Source organism: Saimiri boliviensis, chromosome 5, assembly GCF_048565385.1.
Source record: "Saimiri boliviensis isolate mSaiBol1 chromosome 5, mSaiBol1.pri, whole genome shotgun sequence".
Lineage (NCBI taxonomy): Eukaryota > Metazoa > Chordata > Mammalia > Primates > Cebidae > Saimiri > Saimiri boliviensis.
In genome coordinates this window covers 118526877-118549550 of record NC_133453.1, presented here as the reverse complement: position 1 = coordinate 118549550, position 22674 = coordinate 118526877, and the positions used below count along the sequence as shown (strand labels likewise).

The 22674-nt window shown below is 36.6% G+C and overlaps 1 long non-coding RNA gene across 3 annotated transcripts in view; it reads right to left on the bottom strand.

Moving 5' to 3' along the window:
- LOC141584636 (uncharacterized) overlaps positions 1-22674 on the bottom strand; it is a 553476-nt gene that overhangs the window by 121381 nt on the left and 409421 nt on the right. The gene's annotated exons all lie outside the window — the stretch shown is intronic.

Genomic DNA, 22674 nt, shown 5'->3' with positions numbered 1-22674 from the left:
CGCCAAAAGCAATGGCAACAAAAGCCAAAATAGACAAATGGGACCTAATCAAACTCCACAGCTTCTGCATGGCAAAAGAAACAGTCAGTAGAGTGAATCGACAACCAACAGAATGGGTAAAAATTTTTGCAGCCTACCCATCTGACAAGGGGCTGATATCCAGAATTTACAAAGAACTAAAGCAGATCTACAAGAAAAAAACAAACAAGCCTATTCAAAAATGGTCGAAGGATATGAACAGATACTTTACAAAAGAAGACATACAGGAGGCCAACAAACATATGAAACAATGCTCATCATCACTGGTCATCAGAGAAATGCAAATCAAAACCACATTGAGATACCACCTCACACCAATTAGAATGGCAATCATTAAAAAATCGGGAAACAACAGATGCTGGAGAGGATGTGGAGAAATAGGAACACTTTTACACTGTTGGTGGGAATGTAAATTAATTCAACCATTGTGGAAGACAGTGTGGCGATTCCTCAAGGACCTAAAAATAGAAATCCCATTTGACCCAGCAATCCCATTACTGGGTATATATCCAAAGGATTATAAATCATTCTACTACAAGGACACGTGCACACGAATGTTCATTGCAGCACTGTTTACAATAGCAAAGACCTGGAACCAACCCAAATGCCCAACGATGATAGACTGGATAGGGAAAATGTGGTACATATACACCATGGAATATTATGCAGCCATCAAAAACGATGAGTTCACGTCCTTTGTAGGGACATGGATGAACCTGGAAACCATCATTCTCAGCAAACTGACACAAGAGCAGAAAATCAAACACCGTATATTCTCACTCATAGGTGGGTGTTGAACAATGAGAACACATGGACACAGGGAGGGGAGCACTACACACTGGGGTCCGTTGGGGGGAAATGGGGGAGGGGCAGGGGTGGGGAGGTGGGAAGAGATAGCATGGGGAGAAATGACAGATACAGGTGAGGGGACGGAAGGCAGCAAACCACACTGCAAAGTGTGTACCTATGCAACAATCTTGCATGTTCATCACATGTACCCCAAAACCTAAAATGCAATAAAAAAAAAAAAAGAAAAAGAAAAATGAAGATATTTCACTAAATAATTCTTTAGGAGTCTTTTAGTGTTGTCATTTTATGCTGGGACTCCATGACTGGAAGAGGGAAGGGGTGGTAGGGATGTGCAGACTGCAGACAGGAGCAAGTATGTCTGCCAAGAAGGAGACTAAATTGAAGCTCACACCGGACTTTTTCATGCGTGGCTCAGCATTTAGGCACTGCCGTCTCCTGAGAGAAAATACTTCTGGCTGTCAAGATCCCCATACAAGCCCAGCTATAGTTTGAAAGAGTGATGTTGGCCACATCATCTGATTACCTTCTATTCTTACTATTTCTTGGATCTTTTCTGTAAGGCATGTCTTCTTGCATATGTAACCCAAAGCTCTGTCTTAAAGAGATCATGTTGGCTCCGCCTGTCCCAACTAGCAACCAACAAATGGATATTAAATGTACAATCTCTGTATCCTAGATTTTAGTTTTCTCTGGTGTCTTGTGTATTTTATGATCAGCATACTCATTAGACACTCTCAAACAACTTTATTAGCTCTCTCTCACCTTCCAGAAGCTTCTCATTGCCTTTTCTTAGCAAATTTATTTTCCTGCCTGTGTCCAGGACTCTGAAATTGGATCCAAATGTGTTTCATTTGTTTCTAACTAAAATGCCATGCATTTTCACATGACTTTTGCCACCTCTTAATATCAGCTCATTTCTTTCCTCCATCACCTTCCTCTTTCAATATGCACCTTCTTCCACTTTAATTTCTCTCCCATGGAACTCACTGATTAGCTGATGAGGCTTCAGGTTTCACTGGCTGTGTATAACTTGTTCATTCCACAGCCACTTGGCATGGAATTAATCTCGATCAGAGCAGTTGTGCACTCAACGAGCCACAGACAGTGAAAGTCTTCAGCAGGCAGTCAACAGCTCGCGCATGCTGTCAAATTAATGTGCTTGAACAAGTGCTGAGAGCCACATATTTCCTCACATGTTATTCTAGCATGGATGTAACATGCTGTACATATCTTATGCTTTTTATTTTTCCTGTTGAATATTTGAAGAGCTTACAGTAGAATTTCTTAGCACTACTTGTAGTTTCTCTCCATCAATCTTCCTGTAGTTGCTAATCTTTGTCTCTAAAAAATCAAAGCCCTTATAAGATACAGGTAAAACAGAGCCTGGAGTCTGGGAATAGACAGATAAACAAGCAATGACCTGAGGAGTTTTCTGGCTCTGATACTTGATTTGTCAGGTAAGGAAACCAAGCACAGAAGGAAGCAGAGATGCAGCTGTTTAGCCAAGGTACCTCTCAAATCAGTACCTCAATCATTCCCAGTGTTAGCTATATCTAGAGTTAAACCAAAGAGATGTTGGATAGTTGACCTGAGAGAACTCAGTCAGCTTTTGACAAAACAAGGGTTTAAATTTATATGAAGCTGGCAGATGTGTAGGCTACTTAGAGCATCACAAGCAAAAGGACCCTGTGTGTAAAAGGAAAAAGAATGAAGATAGATGTGCCGTATTCATGCTGAGGATTAAGGAGGAAGAGCTTTGCATCTCAACTGGACCTCAGTTGGATTCAGGTAGGAACCAATCTGCCAGCAGTACTGTTAATGGGAATTGCTGAGGTTTCTGAGGAACGCTTTGTTCAGAGTTCTCATCTTTGAGCTTAATTTCTTTCCTTTTCCAAAAATTTTTTATTATATGAAATATGTAAATACACACATTTGCATATCTGTGTTGATTTTGCACACTGAGAATGTGGAATTCTCTTCTGCAGCTTGGCTTTTTTCACTCAGCAAATATACAGTGGCTATCTTGCCTGATCACAGTGTACATCTAGCTCCCCTTTATTCTTTGTAATGGCTGCATAGTATTCCAGGGTTTAGATAACCATAATCAATACAGTCACTTTCTAAACAGTTTTTTCTAATAATATAAATAATGTATGATTTTATTAACCAAAATAATTTGCATAAAGAAGTGAAAGAATCTTTTTCTCAATCTTGTTCATATTCCCCTGAAATAACTATGCCAAGACACTGTTTTCAGTTGTTCTAATCTTCATGCTTATGACTTTAAATATTTACTTTAGCCATCTATTTGTATTTACCAACATGAGAGTATCTAATTACCATCTATTCTTACTATTTTGTCTATCCTTTCTGTAAGGCATAGCTTTTTGCATGTGTAAGCCATGTTCTGTCACCAAAAATTAGAAATTTAGCCTACGTAATCTTCCTTTTTTCCCCTTCTCATGCTCAATACACTCCTCATTTCAATGTTATTATATTTATATTTTTGGTGTTCATAATATTTGAATTTTAATGTGACTATAATCTCTTATACTTTACATTTAGGATGTGGCTAAAACTCCTTATAAAAATCAATCTTTTTATTATGATGACTTTGCAATTTTATGTCATAACAATTTATTGAAGAAAAGATTTTTAAGTGTCTTTATTCAAAATACATCAAATTTTCTTTCTCATTTATTTCACTTCCTCTGAGACATAGTCAACTGCCACTGCTCCTTGTATCTAATGTTATCTGTTTCCCAGGATTAATTTTTCTCTTTTTTTCCTGAAGCATGCTCTAAAGTATGTTTTTTGATATAAAATGAATAGGGGAAAATTTTTTCATATTCTTATATGTCTGACATTGTTATATAGTTTGCTCTTAAGCTTGTTTGAGAACATTCTGAGAAATAGAATTCTAGGTCCAAATGTATTCTATTTGATTTTAAAGATACTAAAATATTGTATTCTTGTATTCAACCTGTTATCAGTCTGATTCCTAGTACATTGTAAATAACATAATCTTCTTTATTCTTTACTTTCTGAAAGTATGAATAGTCAAATTTTGTATACTTGTTTTGTTATAATTGGATTCAGGTTAAAGGACATATTCTGTTCTCCAACAACCTTTTATTTTATTTTATTTTATTTTATTTTTTGAGACGGAGTTTCGCTCTTGTTACCCAGGCTGGAGTGCAATGGCGCGATCTCGGCTCACCGCAACCTCCGCCTCCTGCACCACCTTTTATTTTTTATGACCTCTGCCTGAAGTAATTTTCACATTGGAGAGATTACAAAGTAGCAATTTTCTAAATTGTTCATTCCTTCCATTAAAATAAGCTATTTTTTTCCTTCTCTCTCTCTCTCTTTCTGTCACACACACACACACACACACACACACACACACACACACAGAATATATATTGATATCTAAGATATGCATATACATATACATGTATACCTTAATTATAAACAAGTACTCATAAAAGTATTTTATTCAATATGTTTCAATCTAGTTTCTGGTTCCAGTACTGGGGAAGTAACTTGTTTTGGACTAATTCTTTCACAGATAACGACTAAGAACAATGGGAGAAATATGATAATAACTATTTGGAATCTTTGAAGGCAGAAATTAGAGATCTGACTTCCCTGAGAACCACAGTGAACTTAATCCAAGTTCAATCAGCTTTTCCCCAGATGGTATCCCTAGACACAGGGCATTAAACACCTAGAATTCAAGAAAAGAGCCTGAGTGCAGTTGGTCTGAAAAATCCAAGGAAGTATTTGAGATGACCAGAGTTGTGCAAAATTGAGTGGAAAATCCTAAAAATGGGGAAATCTCAGAGACCCCAAAGTCTCCATATAAACTCTCCTCAAATCCTTGGCCATGTTTTAAAGAAAGCAGAGACACCAAAGAGAAAATGAGTAAATGTCAGAGACAGCTGAGTAGAGGTTTCAACAGATGGACATAAAATTTGGAGTTTGAGTCTTATCACATTGGAGGAACTTTACCAATACTTCAAGTTTTTCATTGAAACTTTTAAAGATCCACATCTTAGAATTAAAAATTACATATAAGGAAGTACACTGAAAGGTATTTAGGTAAATATTTTGAAAACTGTTTTTCTGTTTTTAATTCTTTAAAAACGAATTGACTCATTAAAGCAAAAATAATGTATTGTGGTGTTATAACATGTAGAAGTAAACTTTATGACAACAATGGCACAAAAGGTAAGAGAAGATGCAAACTGAGTTATTCTGTTGTAGATGAGCCTTCCATGATAAATGGCATACTATTATTTTACTATTTTAAAAAATATTTTTCCATTGCAATTCAAAATTAAAATCAATTTGGTATGTAGTTCTTTTTTGTTCTACTTTATGAGGTTTTAATATCAACATTGAATTTTCCTTGTATAAATACTTTTTTATACTCTGAAAATATCTATTTAGCATTGAGATAACTTAGTCGAAATTTTGGTAAAATTTTCCTATGAAACTATCTGGGCCTGAAGCAGCTTTGGAGGGTAGATTTTAATGTTGCTGTTCTTTGCATTTTCTTTTTCTTTTCATGAAAATTTGTACATTTAAGGCTTTAAGCCATACTGGTGTCAATTTTTGAAAATTGTATATTTGTAGCAAAATCTTATTTTCCGTCTAGGTTTTCAAATGTATTTATATGACACACAATTTTAATTTCTCTCTTCTTTATTTTGTATTCTGTTTGTATGTGCATTTTCCTTCTATTCAACATGACATTAGTTTTTTGTTTTTCTATTTTTTAAAACAATTTTTTCCAAAGGATCAGTATTTTAATTAGTTCTTGTATTATTTTTATTTCTTCTTGTGCATTTAGCTTAATGTATTTCCTTTTACAAGTTTTGAATTGATATAGTTTATTTTTATCTATTATATGAGTGAAATTTATTTTTAATATAAGTATAAAAAGCTATAACATTTTCTCTGATAATTAATTCAATTGCATCCTATAAACTTTAACATGTGCCTTTATTTTCATTATTTTTTAAAATTGCAGATATGTTTTGTATTTTCTCTATTACCCAAGAATGCTTTGATAGAGGGGTAGTTTTGTCTCATGATTTTGTTTTTATTTTTCAGTTTGTTTTGTGTCTAGTATATTATATGGTTGGTTTTTTTTTTTTTTTTTTTAAAGACGGGGTTTCACCATGTTGGTCAGGCTGGTCTTGAACTCCCGACCTCAAGTGATCCGCCCGCCTTGGCCTCCAAAGTGCTTGGATTACAGGCGTGAGCCACCACGCCCGGCCATATTATATGTTTTTAAAAATTATGTGTACTTAAAAAGCAGAAGTATTTTCTGTCAAAGACTGTACATTTGGTATATGTCCATAAACATGCTAGTAAACTGGCCCCTAGGAAAAAAGAAAAGAAAAGCCCTAATTATAGAACTTGCCAATTTCTGTGGTGCAAATACTGCCACCATGGCCAGCTTCAAATTACTACCATGTGCTGTTGACTGAACACGGAATTGGGAAAAGATGTATAGAATCAGCTTTCACCAGCCATAATGCATGGGCCAGTTCCAACACAGCAGGCAAACCTAACTCATCGACCTTGTGTTTAGGCTTTTGACAGACTTACTTATTTTTTATTTTACTTGAACTGCCTTGAACTTAGAATATTTTTTTTTAATTTCCTATTATTATTTGTATTTGTTTTAGTCAATTTCTGCTTATGTAGCTCCTGTACTTTCTGCCTTATGAAGGCGAGTGCCATATTAAATGATGCACAGTATTCAGAGCTCTTCTAGCATTATTTTGAATTGTTATCTTACGCAATATAAATATGTTCTTCTTTATCTCTTATACTGCTTTTGGGCCTGAATTTTATACTGTCTGATATCAGGATTGCAGTCCCTATTTTCTTATTGTTTCCATTTACATAATGCACGTTTAGCCATGCCTTTATTTTCTCACATTTCTGAATCACTTTGTTATAGCCATGTCTTTTGTTTATAGCACAGAGCTAAACTTTTGTTGTTGTTGCTGTTTGTTTTTTTGTATCTTATTTGGTAAACCAACTTGAAAACTGTTTTCTTTAAGTAGTTATAGCATTTATATTTATATCATTATATGACTAAAATGTTTGGTCTCAACCTAGATGATACTAAGTTATATTTAAAGTGGGTATTAGATTATATTAACTACATTTTTATGTGCTCTCTTGGTTATTGTTTAAATCTTTTTTTACTTATTTTGACCTTTAGGTTGACTTGAACTTTTGTTTTATTGTTTACTTTTACATATTGCCTTTCATAATACCCTCAGTCTTTTTAATGAGGGAAACAAGCTTTTACTTCTTGGTTTATCAGCTTTAAGTAATATCCTTTCACTTCTGCTTATAATTATCATGCAATGTAACAATCACTAAGAGATGATACTATTTTCTTCCTTCCATTCTGATTTTTACATTGAATTATTTCTACTTTTTTTCTGAATACATGGCATATACTTGCTCTTCTTCCACTCATATACCCACTTTTGAATTAACCTTATGTGTATAAATAAATGTGTCTAATGCTCATTATCATTCCTTTTAATGAAGTTGTCTTAGTTATCTCTTGGTTTGATGAAGTTTGATCTGTAGTATATTCTTCAAAAATAACTCTGGAGTGAAGTAGTTCCTGTGTTCCTCCAGGTTAAGACTGTTTTTCTATAGGCTCGATTCTTGAGTGACAGCGAATTCCCTCTGGAACGGAGTGCTTATGGCTTTTGCTGACTTGTACTTCCTCAGAACTTCACATGGTGCCTGACACAAAACAGGCAATTAATAAATATGACTTAAATTAAGAATAGTGTTGTTTATAAGTTTAATCAAAGGTAAGATCAATCTGCAATATATGTTGTCATCCATATAAAGGATTTTGGAAAATGTAAGGTTTTACATGACATTTTAGTTTTATCATATTGAGATTAGAGCATGTATCCTCAGTCATCCAGGCAATTAAACAACTGTGTAATTGTCACTTAGAATCATAATGCAACAGTTATACTTTGTCCTTGAAAAGGTCTAAATACATATGTGTCCTTGATCAATTCATAGTGTACCTTCCACCTAAAAGAAGGTTTCTCTCTACAGTGTATTCCCTCCTTTAAAGTAAAGATAAAACAGCACTGAATATATCCACAGGAGAGAAGATTTTCACCCCATGACAATTGGATCTTCATTTCTCACCAGTCAAGGACTAAGATCTGTGCTCAGCTTCCAGCTACTCTGCTTTGGAGACTATTTTTAAGGGAACATGTATTGCTCAAAAAGAACAAAAAAAATTGAGAGAAAGTGATGTAGAATAAAGACGGTGGGTCAAAAAAGTATCCAGGATGGAGATAGCAAAGCACACAAGGATCTGACTTTTCAATTAATTGCAAATTGAAGAGAAATCTATAGCAATGTAACAATAAAAGAAACAAATACCTGGCTTACTCAGATGACTGGCTAGTGCAAGAGGCACAAAAATTAGGAGGGTAGTTCTAGCAGGGGACATTCAGTAAACTACAGCCTCCAGCTTGGCTGATTGAGGAAATAAAACCCCTGGCACACAATCTCCTCTGTGAAAGGTGAAAGGGAGAGAATATAATATTTATTAACCATTAATGGTATACCAGGTACTGTACTATACATTCATACACAATTTATTTCTTAATGCTCATGACACTCTTATGAAGTAGGTGATATTATTAGTCCCTTTTTTTAAATAAAGCAGCTGAGGTACTTAAACATTAATTTACTTTCCCAAGGTCACAGACCTAACAATTGTTAGCAAAGCTGAGACTTAAATTCAGCTCTGAAAAAAAAGCCTTTACTTTTGACTGGCTTACATTTCCACATTTTTACTTTTTTTTTTTTTTTTAATCCTTCACTGCTCCTTAACTTCAGAAAGACCAAGAAGACCGATAAAATTAGGCAGTTAAAGATGAGGATGAAGACTGTTAACATGGATATTCATGGGCTAGAGAGACTGCATTGCTGAGGAAGGAGACTGGACCACCCTTTCTGACACCACATAACCATCATACCAAACCCAGAGTGGAGTTTTCTTTAGGTGCAGGATTAATAGTGGCCTCCTTTCTATAATGAGTCAGCACACTTTAAATTATGTAATTGCAGAGATTTTTATGTCTCCATAGTTTTCAACATTTTAGCAGCACGACACTTTGTTCAAGGTAAATACTTCAAGGGAAAATATTCAGCACAGTGTAGGACTTGGGTTCAGAGGCCCTGGAGCCATACCCAACTCTACCATTCACTAGCTAGGTGACCTTGAGCATGTTCCCCATCTACCTCTTCCCTGCTTTCCTTGTCTGCAAATTTCGGTAACTATGTAGTTGTAGAGCTGTGAAGATTAAATTAAACTAAATCAGTTAATACCTATGAAATAGGCGGGGCAGAGAGTACTAAGGCATTCATTGGTTGAAGGAAAGCTGGCTATGCTTGGAATCCTGAATGATGACAGTTCCTTTACAGAATCCCCGAAGACTCCACAAAGCACAATCATAAAGTATTGTTTTCAACTCTCTCACTTCCAGCTAAAGTAACTGGAGTGACGGAGATAAAACTTACTTAGCCAGGACCACATGGCTAATTACTAACAAGCTACAATACGAACCCAGATCGGCTTACTTCATATGAAGTGTTCCCCTCTACTCTTTTTTTTCTGAGACAGGTCTCACTCTGTCCCCCACGCTGGACTGCAGAGGCAATAAATAAAGAAATAAACAAACAAACAAACAAACAAATAAAACCCAGCTCACTGCAACCTCAACCTTCTTAGCTCAAGCAATCCCCCTTCCTCAACCTTCCATGTAGCTGGGAACACAGGCACATGCCACCATGCTTGGCTAATGTTTTGATTTTTTGTTTTGGTAGAGACAGGGTCTCACTTTATTTTCCAGGCTAGTCTCAATCTCCTGAGCTCAAGGAATCTTCCTCCCTTGGACTCCCAAAGTGCTGGGATTGCAGGTGTGAGCCACTGCACCCAGCCCATATTTTATTTATTTATCTGTATACTATTATTTTGTCTTCCACGATACATTTGCTAAATAAACATGGTATGTGTATATCATATATATGTATATATGTGCATGTTGTATATAATATGCCATATGGGGAAGGCTTATACTATTTTACTTATTAATTCCATGTGTTAAATAAACTCAATTTATAAAAATAGAATTCCAATAAACACGTGGCTGGTAAACCAGAAAAGTCCAATAAGTTATTGCTGTAAATATACTGAAACTTACTTGACCCCTCATTCCTGCCAGGGTATTTATCCCCATTTATTGCATATATCAAACTCTGGCACATGAATCGGTTTCCTGAAATGGTCAGACATAACATAGAAACAAAATAATAAACCCCGTATCCATCTTCATGCATCTAAACCACGAGAAGAGCTCTCTCATACATTTAGTAAAGTTCAGAAGCACTAGGACTAGGCAGTTCTACAGGTAAAGTGTATCAGGTTATAAAACAATAAAATGATCTCTCCTGTATTAAAAACCATTGGAGAAACTATAAGAATATAAGATGTACTAAAAATAAGATGAAAGTAAAAGAAAATATATTAACTAATTTCAATAAACATTATTACTTATAATCTTAGATTTCATTGTATCTTTTGTGTCCTTTAAAAATGTTTTGTATTTTTCTCATAGATGTCCTGAATAAATTTGTAGTATTTATTCTGAGAAACTGTGCATATTTTTACAATGTTGAATGAGACTGTTAAAAGTGAAAATTCTAAAATAAAGTACTGTTAAGTGTAATTCACCATAGAAAAAACAAAATTCATTTTCCAACATCAGAAAATCTATTGGCATCATATTACAAGAGTCAAAAGGAAAAATCATATCTTCTCAATGGACACAGAAAAAAAGTAAGTAATAAAATGCAGCAGTCATTCATAATAAAACTGTAAGTAAACTAAAAATGACAAAGAAGTTTTTTCACTTGATATAGGATAGCAAAAGTCTTTACTTGATATTTGCATAATAGTGAAACTTCAAAACTTTACCATTAAGATTAGGAAATAAAGATGTCCCCTTTTCTTTCTATTCTGTATTCCATTTTAAAATCATATTACACCAATGATTCTAGCCAATGCCATAAGTCAAAAGAAAGGAAAATGAAGATGTCAAAATTTAAAAAGTAAGATGAAAGTATCAATTTTTATAAATTTATGATTATTACTATAAGAAATCCAAGAGAATATATAAATTGTTGACCTTAATATTTAGCAAGATTACTACAAACCAATAATAACTTTATATGTTAATACCAATAAAATATAACTAGTTACATGTAATTGATAATAACCAATTGTCAAAAACATAACATTAAACAAAAACCCTACGTTATAGAGTAACACACATAATGATCTATAATTTTAAAAAGGTTTAGATTATTTGGCAGCATAATGATAAGTAGGTTAAACAATAAAAGCCAGCCACGGCGGCTCACGCTTAGTAATCCCAGGACTTTGGAAGGTGGAGGCAGTTGGATAACCTGAGATCAGGAGTTCGAGACCAGTGTGGCCAGCATGATAAAAACATACCTCTACTAAAATACAAAAAATTAGCCAGATGTGGTGGCGGGCATCTGTAATGCTAGCTACTTGGGAGGCTGAGGCAGGAGAATCACTTGAACTCAGGAGGTGGAGGTTCCAGTGAGCCAAGATTGCACCTCTGCACCTTCAGCCTGGGCAACAAGAGCAAAACTTTGTCCAAAAAAAAAAAAAAGTGTGAAAGCATGCATGATGAATACCATACCCCAAAAATTAGAAATACAGGAGGAAACTGTTTTAGTAAAATGTTCTTTAAAAAGATTTTAGAAAGTTAAGCAGGGTAAAATTCAGTCATTTTGTTTGTCTCTATAATTCTCATATATCCATAATGTTTTAGGTTCTTTTACTGTTGAAGAAAAAAGTAATGAAGTGTTATCAGGGAAATTTTATGCTAAAATTTTTAAATGTCAGTAGCCTTTCAACACAGGTGTACATACATAATATAAGTTCCTGCTAGAGTGGGGAAATATTTGTCTCACCCTACTCAGGCTGTAACAATCTGCAGCTTTAGAAAATGACATAAAACATGCTTGAAAAGAAGATGGTCATGTCATTTGCAGGAACACAGATGGAGGTGGAGGTCATTATCCTTAACAACATTATCCTTATCCCAATGCAGGGAAAGAAAACCAAATACTGCCTGTTCTCATTTACAAGTGGAAGCTAAATGATAAGAATACAAGGACACAAAGAGGGCAACACCAGACCCAGGGGCCTCCTTGAAGGTAGAGGTTAGGCAGAAGGAAAGATACAGAAAAAATAACTTTGTGGTACTAGGCTTAGTACCTGGATGACAAAATAATCTATACACCAGACCCCTGTGACATGAATTTATCTACGTAACAAACCTGCACATCTACCCCTGAACCTAAAAAAAAAAAAAGTTAAATAAAAAAAGAAAATGGCATAAAGTACAGAGGTATCATCACTTTTGCCCATAATTCATCTTTCAAAGCTGCCAGAGGAAAAAAACGGCCCAGCACACTTGCCAGAGCAGATGAGATCTGTGAGTGTCTGGGGCCCCTTTCCCCTCTGACCGTGGATTATTGCTTTTCTTCCTTCCCCAGAGGAATCCAACAGATCAATGGATGCACTGCTGGATGGAGACAAATGACTTCACTGCTTAGAAAATAAATGACTTTCACTAAAAGTTCTTTGCTTCTCTAGTTTTGCATTGTTGTCATTCCTCCTGTCCTCAGAATTTGTCTGTGTCATTAAACACTGTAAGTTTCTGAACGTTTGGAGAAGATGGAGTACATGTACACTATCTCCCATTGTTTAATAGAAATACTGCAGACAAATCCATTTAGTCTGTACTGTGATCCATCATGGAGACATACAGTTATCTTCCCACAGTGTTTCCTATGTGACCTCTTATACACAAAATGTCTCTGCCCTTGAAGTATAGGGCAGCCCAAACAAGGCCCTCTGAGACAGACAGAATGTAATACGTGGCATTGTACTCAAGAGCATTCAGAGAGTACCCAGTAGAAAAAAACACGTTAGATAAGCAAGATCAGAGGAGTACACCTGAGCAATCTAATGCTGAGATGTAAGATTTCAAGACCCTAACAGCAAAACCCACATCACGATGATTAAGTAGTGATCAATGGATACAGTTCCCTTCCCACTCACAATGAAATGGCTTATATACTTGCCCTACAATATCGTTCAAATCAATCATTCATTGACACCTCCAGTCAAAGTTGAAATAAATCCGTTTCTGCCATGTTGGATAAATTCTATCTCACCTCTTGGCTCATACAGATACCCAGGTACTTAGGTGGAATGGGAAAGGCTCTAGTTGTTTAGCCTTGGCTGTCGGAATTACTAGTGCTTCTGCTGCCACTGAAGATCCTGGTCTCAGCATATTCTGTTATCTGTTGGATCCTGATGCTTTGGGCTGACTCAGAGATGGCTTCACTATAGTCTTTCCCACTGATTACAGACTAGGCAACCCAGAATTCCATCTTTTTCTTTCATATCCCATTGTACTGTGCAACCACCCTATTTTTTATCAGATGATTTAGGATCCCAATCCCAGGAAATGCCCCTCTCTCCTTCTTGGATTTAGCCACTTCTAGCACCTGATTTTCTTTCTTCCTCATCATGGGTCTGCACTGCCCAAATAAAGAAAGTGTTAATGAAAGGAAAGGGTTCTTAATAGGTGCCTAGAAAATTCTAGTGCTTACCCTGAAACACAAAAGCACATGGAAGTTGGGCATCTGTATATCTCAGGTGCCTCCTCCACATGATGGAAGATTTTAGCTAAATCAATGGTTTATAAATCACTGCTCTTGGAACACTTAGAACAACCTTTCCGCGTAATTCCTTGAACAGCCTTGCAGCTGCCTCAGAGGTCAAGGCATAGCCAAATGGGGTCTTACTTCCCACTTTCTCCCTTTGAAACAGAGAAGTTTTTCTTAGTTAACATAATTTATATAAATTTCATTTGATGAAAAGTATATATTTATTTATTTCTGATTGTCAAATAAATGTGCAGATTTGCAGACTAGTCTTGATGAACTGGTCTCTATGCATACATAACTGATTTCCATGAATGTCCAAAGGAGGTATGTGTGGTTAAAAACCAGACAGGCACTATAACATCTATAAATCTGTGTAGGGTTTTACTCACCGCCTTTACCATACCTGCAAGTTTCTGTGCCCTTACTGACTGTAGGGCATAATATTCTCAACTCTAGCATTTTCTCTTTAGAGACTGCCAATTTGCTTGAATAGAAATTAAATGTCATGGAAGATTATTCAATGCACCTTTTTAAAGTAGTGAATTGAGGTGGGTTTTTTTTAAAGTGTAAATATAGCCCCACTTTCACTTACACTGCAATCAGAACCAAACACTACTAGGAGAAAATATAAAAAACATAAGGGACTGTGACATCACATGTGGCTCCATACAGCCATCTCAAGTGAAGTCATAAGATCACTAATTTGCTGAAGGTCTGTTGCAGCCAACTGTATTGCCATCTTCTTCTGTTAAATTTGATCTGCTTTTACCTCATCTTTCACTTGGTGCCTATTTTCTAGGGAACACCATTAAGAAGAAAAAATTGCCAGCAGCAAATCCAGCCAGTTTCACTGGCTTATAAAGAAATTCCGCAGTTTCTATAGCTGCACTGTATGCGTGAAAGCACTTTCTCTCTGAGAGTTCTCATTCTCTCTTTTGCATAGATACTGGAAGTTGATTTTTATAGATTTACAATAGGCAGTGATTTGTAGGTTGCCCTACAGAAAAACCCTTTGGGGATTTTCTAATAAAGGTAGTACAGCAAATGTTAAGAGCACTCCAGAAGTTGAGGCATAGCAATTTACTATCATCCATGTGCCCTTAGAGAAGACCTAAAGAGATTAGGAAGACATCTGGACATGGAGGCCTAAGGATGCTGGATATTACAGCTTCTGGACATCTGAAAATAAGAATATAACCATGTCCATTTTTATATTGTGCTGATAACTTTATATGATTTATATGGATATCTGGTTTATCTGCTTCTGGAAAGAGAGCAGCTCTCTAGCCTGTGGATCCAAAGCGGACATGCTCCAAGTACTGCGTAATGAAGGAAGACCAGTCAAGTTGGAATGTCTCTGAAATGCTGCCTCAAGGCCATTTCCGTCTTCTGCTTTTAAAGACCTAACTAATTGGTGAGATCCAGCAAATAAGACAGTGGTTATGCGGGCACCTTAAGACCTGCTAAATGAGGACACCCTACTGTTCTCCTTTAAGGAAATTGTATTTAATTTGTCAAATAAAATTCTAAGGGCCGCCAATCATATGAATGGACTTTTTTCTCTGCTGGGGTATTTTTAAAATTTAACCTGAAAAACTGTTTCAGGCCATGATAGGAAGCAGGGGTCAGACATGTCTCATTATACCTCTTCAGGGTTAACATCAACACAGACCTTTAAGTCTGATAAGAAGCATTTATAATCTATTCTCTCTGAAGCCTGCTAATCTGCATGATTAAACTTTGGTCTACAAAATATCTTATCGTGCACCCAGATATTTCCTTTATATTAATCCCAGGACTTTGGATAAATTCAACCCATTGTCAACCAGAATATTTTAAATCTAACTGCAACCTGAAACCTCCCACTTCGAGTTGTCCTGCCTTTCCGGACAGAACCAATGAATTTCTTTTTTTTTTTTTTTTTTTTTTTTTTTTTGAGACGGAGTTTCGCTCTTGTTGCCCAGTCTGGAGTGCAATGGTGCATTCTCTGCTCACCGCAACCTCCGCCTCCTGGGTTCAAGCAATTCTCTTGTCTCAGCCTCCCAAGTAGCTAGGATTACAGGCGTATGCCACCACGCCCAGTTAATTTTTTGCATTTTTAGTAGAGATGAGGTTTCACCATGTTGGCCAAGATGGTCTCGATCTCTTGACCTCGTGATCCACCCTCCTCGGCCTCCCAAAGTGCTGGGATTACAGGAGTGAGCCACCGCGTCCAGCCCTGAATTTCTTAAATATATTTTATTGATGTCTTGTGTCTCCCTAAAATTTATAAAATCAAACTGTACCCTGATCACCTGACCACCTTGGCCACATGTTCTCGAGATCTCCTGTGGGCCATGTCATGGACCACGGTAACTCATATTTGGGTCAGAAGAAATCTCTTCAACTATTTTACAGAGTTGTACTCTTTTTGTTGACAAAATCCTTTCAGTTGGAACTTGTGAATATTTCCAAATATCATGAGAAAAATACTAGTTGAAACATGTTGTATATTGTTATTTGTTTTGTTTTTCACAGTCCTATCATTCCCTAACAATAACACTCCTTAGCAGTATTTAAATTTTTATCATGTGTAGAAAACGTATTTGTTTGAATATCCAAAATTTATTCAATCACGTAGAGTTATATCCACCTGCATATAAGAGAAATCTTATAGCACTAACTTCACTGAATGGGTGTTTCTTTTCTAATGTGACAAGCAGGTGGGAAGTAAGCAGATTATAAAGGTGCAGTGGTTTCACAAGGCTACATGGAGCTCATGTTCTTCTATCTTTCGTTTCTATCATTGTGTTATGATGCCTCTCATCCTGTAGAAACAAGACGGTTAATCCACCTGCATTTGTGTTCCAGGAAGGAAATTGGACACATATGTGAAAGGTGAAATGTATGTGACAGCCAGGTCATTATTTTACTCTGGAAAACTGTAGCTCTTCTGGAATCTCCACTCAGCCAATATATCTTAGATGCCAAAATTAGGATGCAGCACCATCTCCACAGGCAAAGAATTCTGAAGAGGAACGTTTTTGGTTTTAAAATGGACACATTGTCATCCTCAACAATAGCATGAAATTTGGGGTAAGAGGTAAAATTCTAAATGTTGGGTAGCAAAGTACCAGTGCTTACCCCTTGAGCTACATACATCCCCTTTCAAAGGAGACAATCTCAAAATCTCATCCAGTTTCTTAATCCTGTTCAAAGTCCAGATTTCTGGGTGATGTAAACTCCTCTCTGCCTGGATAAAATGCATGATCCTTTGATATTTAAGATCTTTAACATTAAAAGACAAGTTATCTCTTTTGATATGCAATGGTGGAAAAGGAGACAGATAACAACAACATGTATTACCATTTGGAGAAAGGGATGGTGAGAAACAAACATTCCTGTTTCACAGAAATACTGAGCACTCCAAGATGTGCTTAGGTATTCTAACAGGATTCATTCTGCTGTGTGGGCAAATCTCTCTCATTCATTGTCTACCACTGTCTTGGTTCTGACCTCTAGGAAGAATACTTTTAGTCTGTTAAACTCCAAGGCAACATTTAAAATAGGAATTAGAGAATCCCGACCCCTTAAGTTTCAAAGCTTTTGTTACTTTATTGCAGACTGAACCTAGAGGTCCAGGTACAGCCACAGGGTTGAACATAGGCAAGCCTGGATTTTAATGTGGTTTTACCAAAAATGTAATAAGTTGCATACTATGTGCAGGCAAAATCTTGCATAAACACTCTCTTTTAGCCCAAAGACTCTTGTCTTTTATCAACTAATTTGTGAATTCTCTGCCTATGCCCCGAGCCCTCCACTTGGTGCCAAATACTTAACATGAGGCAGTACAAAATACGCTCCATTCAGAAAGTGTTCCCTTTGCCTGTCAGCTTATGTCCTGGCAGAAAATACTTAATGAGAGATGTTTATGAAAGGCTAGAACCACAACCTGATTTCTCATCAAGGCCTACTAGCTCATAGCAGTGTTTATGATGGCTTATGTTTAATGGACAGGCTTAATATTATAGGGCTCTTGGTCAGTTTATACTTTAAGCCACAGGCAAAAATCACCTCACTTAGCAAAGCTGTATTTTCTTCCTATCTATAACGTCTTCATGGAAAAGATCACCAGGGTCCAATATCTGGATGTTCATTACCCATAGCCTACCTCCTACACACAGCCAATTGTATGTTCTACAACTGCCTGATCCCTATCTAACAACAAATTCTGTATTAGTTAAAACTTCATATAACAGAAAGTTGACAACAGTAATTTAACCAAATTGCCTCTCAGGATGCAAGAGTTCAAAATGGTATGCATGTTCATGATGTCATCAGAAAACCAAGCTTTTGGTTTTCTGTTTTGTTCTGTTCAGCCATCTTCAACAGGTGGCTTTTATCTTTCTGATCAAAAGTTGTTTGTCTCACAGAACTGAGGCATAAAAGAGTTGGAGAGGTATTTTTAACTTTGCACATTGTCACTTCTAAATAATGTTGAGGTTCTTTAAGTAAGGGAAGGGGGACAATGGATATTTATTGGCCGGCCAGCAGTGTTTTTCACTGTTTCTCAACCCACCGCTGGCATAATACACTTGGTGAAGTGCACGGAGAGAGTTTGTCTTGTGGACTCTGACCAAGATCCATGTGGGCATTTGAGTTCAAGTCAAATATGCTAGGAAGAGGTTGTCTAATCCCTGGTACTACATACTCTGGGTGTGGGAGTGAAGATTATGGAACAACAATGACATCCAATTTACTATCTTAATATTTTGATGACATCAGCTATTGCCAGATTAATGCTGCAAAACAAAACTCCTGGGCATAAAACTACCATCATTTACCCTAATCCTTTGTGTGTGGATTGTCTGAGACTTGAATGATCTAGCTTGGACTCAGCCAGTCTTGGTCCATGCTAAAAGATCCATGTCTATTCCATGTGCCTGTCATCCTATTTGGATCTGTGAACTAGCCAATACCTGTCCTCAGCAAAGAGACAGAAATGCAAAGGGTCACATTCATCCATCCAAGAAGATTCTGAGCCTCCTACAAGTATCACATCGGCTAAAATTCTATTCATTAAAAGAAGTCGCATGGCCAAGCCCAAATTTACTTTGCTTCCTTAAGGGAATACTCCAAGACACATAGCAAAGGGTGTAAATACAGAGAGGGTAAGCAAGTGAGGCAAGCAATTGAATTTACCATAAAAAGGCTTGACGATAAAATCTAATCACAGCACTCATTCTATTTGAAACAGGAGGAACAATTTTCATATATTCTATAACAGAACATAATTTCTAGGCAAAAACTTTTCTTTGTAAGGATGCATGATATCATTCTTCTATCTTTGTAAAAGAAGCTGCTGGTCACAGCTAGTTAAATTTATGTACTTCCAACAAGAAAAAACAATTTACTTCATCGTGGTTTATATCAGGGAACTTCAGACTAATAGAGGAATCTAATCAGAGTTTCTGGTAATTTTATAAATACTTTTGAAAAACTGTGGTTTATATTTTAAATATATATTTAGGGATAACATATTCATTTATGTCATAGATTATTAATACTGGAAGCACTATGGTTGGTGCAAAACTAATTGTGGTTTTTGTCATTAAAAGTAATGGCTGGCCAGGTGCCGTGGCTCACGCTTGCAAAACCAGCACTTTGGGAGGCCAAGGTGGGTGGATCACAAAGTCAGGGGTTGGAGACCACCTAACCAACATGGTGAAATCCCATCTCTACTAAAAATACAAAAAAATTTGTCAGCCATGGTGGCATATGCCTGTAATTCCAGCCACTCTGGAGGCTGAGGCAGGAAAACTGCTTGAACCTGGGAGGCGGAGGTTGCAGCAGTGAGCCAATATCACACCATTGCACTCTAGCCTGGGTGACAGAGCCAGACTCCGTCTCAAAAAAAAAAAAAAAAAAAAAAAAGCAATGGCCAAACTGCAATTGCTTTTGCATCAGTCTAATATTCTGTTAGCTCATTTATTCCAAACTCCAATCAAGTTAATAATTATTTTTCTGCCATGTCCCTTATAGATTGACTGTCCATATGATATTTTCAGTGTGGGACAGTCACAGCTTCAGGACACCCCTCATTCCATTGTCACATGAGTCTGGTTGAAAAAGTTAACTTAGGGTCTTCCTCCCTTTGCCCTTTATTTTAGACACCTAGAAAATGCTCTGCCAATTCTATTTTAAAAGTATTTGTATATTAACTTCCAAACGTTTCCATCACAAGTCACAAACAGGTGGCTTAAAACAATAGAAACTTATCTCTCAGCTTTAAAGTCTACAAGCCTAAACTCAAGGCATCAGCAGAGCAGTGAATCCTCTGAAGGCTCTAGGGAAGAACACTTCATGCTTCTTTCTAGCTTCCGTTGGATCCCTACAAGCCTTGACTTTCTTTGGCTTATAGCTGCATCTTTGCAATCTCTGCTTCTGTCTTCAAGTGGCCTTCCTCCCTCTGTATGTCTCTAGGTGTCTTCCCCTTTTCTAACAAGACTAACAGTTGTTGGATTTAGTGCCTACCCTAATCCAGTATGACCTCATATTAACTAATGACATCTTCAGAGACTATTTCCAAAATCACATTCTGAGGTTCCAGATGTACATGAATTTTGGAGCAACATTGTTGAACATGCCAAAAAGACCATTTCAAATATTTGAAGAGAGGTATCATGCTCCCACCTTGGTCTTCTGTTTTTTAGGGCTAACACCCCGAGTACCCTCAAATCTTTTAAAATCTTATATTGCTCCTAGGCCTTCACCATCTAGGTCAACTTTCCTCAATTTTATTTAAAAGTACCCGTAAACTGACATTGTCAATCAGAAATGGGTAATTTTATTTCTTTTGAGCATAACTACTACAAAAACAAATTTACACAAAGGGTTATTTGTAAGCTTCCATACCTAATAATCAGAATGTGATTTTGTCCACATAATAATTTAGCCTGCTGAGCAAAATGCCTGCCCCCTGGATCTTGTACCTGGTGATCCAAGATGGGAAAGATATTACATCAGAAATCATCTGCACTGTCCTGATGCTGACTTTTATACTCCATTGGATTCTTTTTAGAGTGTATTTTACTACCTATGTCAAAGACCAATACTGGTCAAGACTTATTACCCACCAATGAGCTGTAAAGAGACTGCTGAAAAGGGCATTGGAGGCCACTGAAAATATAGATCACAGTCTGCTAGGGCAAAAACACCCCTAGCCCAGGACTTTATTAGCGTCGGACTTTCATTACTGCCCTTTCAGCTGTGCTTCAGAGCCTCCCATTGCAGCCCAGGCTTTGGAGTGTCAAGGGCTGCAGAAGGATGAGAATACTGAAACCATGCCTCCTTCTATCCTAAAACACCAGAGCAGTGACTACTTCTCAATTGATTCAATCCAAAGATTGGATACCTGGGCACAGGGCCCTGTTCCAAACACTATAAAAGAATTAATCAATCATAATATTTATTTAACTTCTACCCTATATTAGAAAAAGTATTTTCCCTGGGTTGACAGTCTAAAAGTGGATGAGAAGAAAAGTGATTATGTAAGTACGATGTGGAATAAATACAGCTTAGTACATAACTGCTCAGCCTCTGAAGCTATACAGACTTGGATTAAAATCTTGGGTCTCCTTCTTACTAAATGTGACCTTGATTAATTTATCATTCTCTCAAAGACCTAAATTCTTCATCTGGAAAATAAAAATAATAAATCTATGTAATTTTTAATAAAAATATTTGTACATATTTGGGGGTATATGTAATATTTTATTATATACATTAAACTGTATAATGATTAAGTCAGAGTATTTTGAGCATCCATCATGGCAAATAGTTATTATTTCTGTATGTAGAGAACATTTCTAGTCCTCTGTTCCAGCTATTTTATTTATGTATTTATGTTTTTATTTATTTACTTTTGGAGGCAGGGTCTCCAGGCTGGAGAGCAGTGGCATGATCTTGGCTCACTGCAATCTCTGCCTTCCCAGCTCAAGTTATCCTCATGCCTCAGCCTCCTGAGTATCTGGGATTACAGGTGCACACCACTGGCTATATAACAGTATGCAATACATTGTTGTTAACCATAGCCACTCTACTCAGCTATCAAACATTGTAACTTATTACAAATTTATCTAACTGTATTTTATAGGATTGAACTGAGGACTAAATGAAAAACACATGTGGTGTATTTAGCAGAATATCTGATACACGATTAAGTTTTGTTTTTTATTATAATAGTGAAAAACAAAGCAAAACAATTTTTAAAGGAAAAACAAAGCTGAAGGAGGCACACTACCTGATTGCAACACTTACTATGATGCTGGATTAAACAAGACAGCATGAAATTGGCATGAGATTTATATTGATATGGTTTGGCTCTGTGTCCTCACCTAAATCTCATGTTGAATTGAAGTTGCAGCCAATTCAAATTGCAATTGGAGTTACCACCACAGTGATGGAGGTGCAGCCTGGCGGGAGGCGATTGGATCATGGGGGTGGTTTCTAATGGCTTAGCACATCCCCACAGTGCTATCTCATGATAGAGTTATCAAGAGATCCAGCTGTTTAAAAATGTATGTACCTTTTCCCTTCATTCTCTCTTCCTTCACTCCAGCTATATAAGACATGCCCTTTGCCTTCTGCCATGATTGTAAGCTTCATGAGGCGTTCCCAGCCATGCTTCCTGCACAGCCTGCAGAACTCCGTGTCAATTAAACCTCTTTTCTTTACAAATTACTCAATCTAAGGTACTTCTTTATTAAAAAAAAAAAAAAAAAGGAAGAAGAAGAATGGACTAAGACATATATGAAGGCTAGTGGTATAGAATAGATAGCCCAGAGACCCAAAATGGAGACATAAACAGAAGGTCAATTGATTTTTTACAAAGGTTCTAAAGTAATCCAATAGGAAAAATTAATATTTTCATTTAATGGTGCTAGACAGTTGGATGTATATAAGAAAAAACAAAGCAAAACAAATCACCTC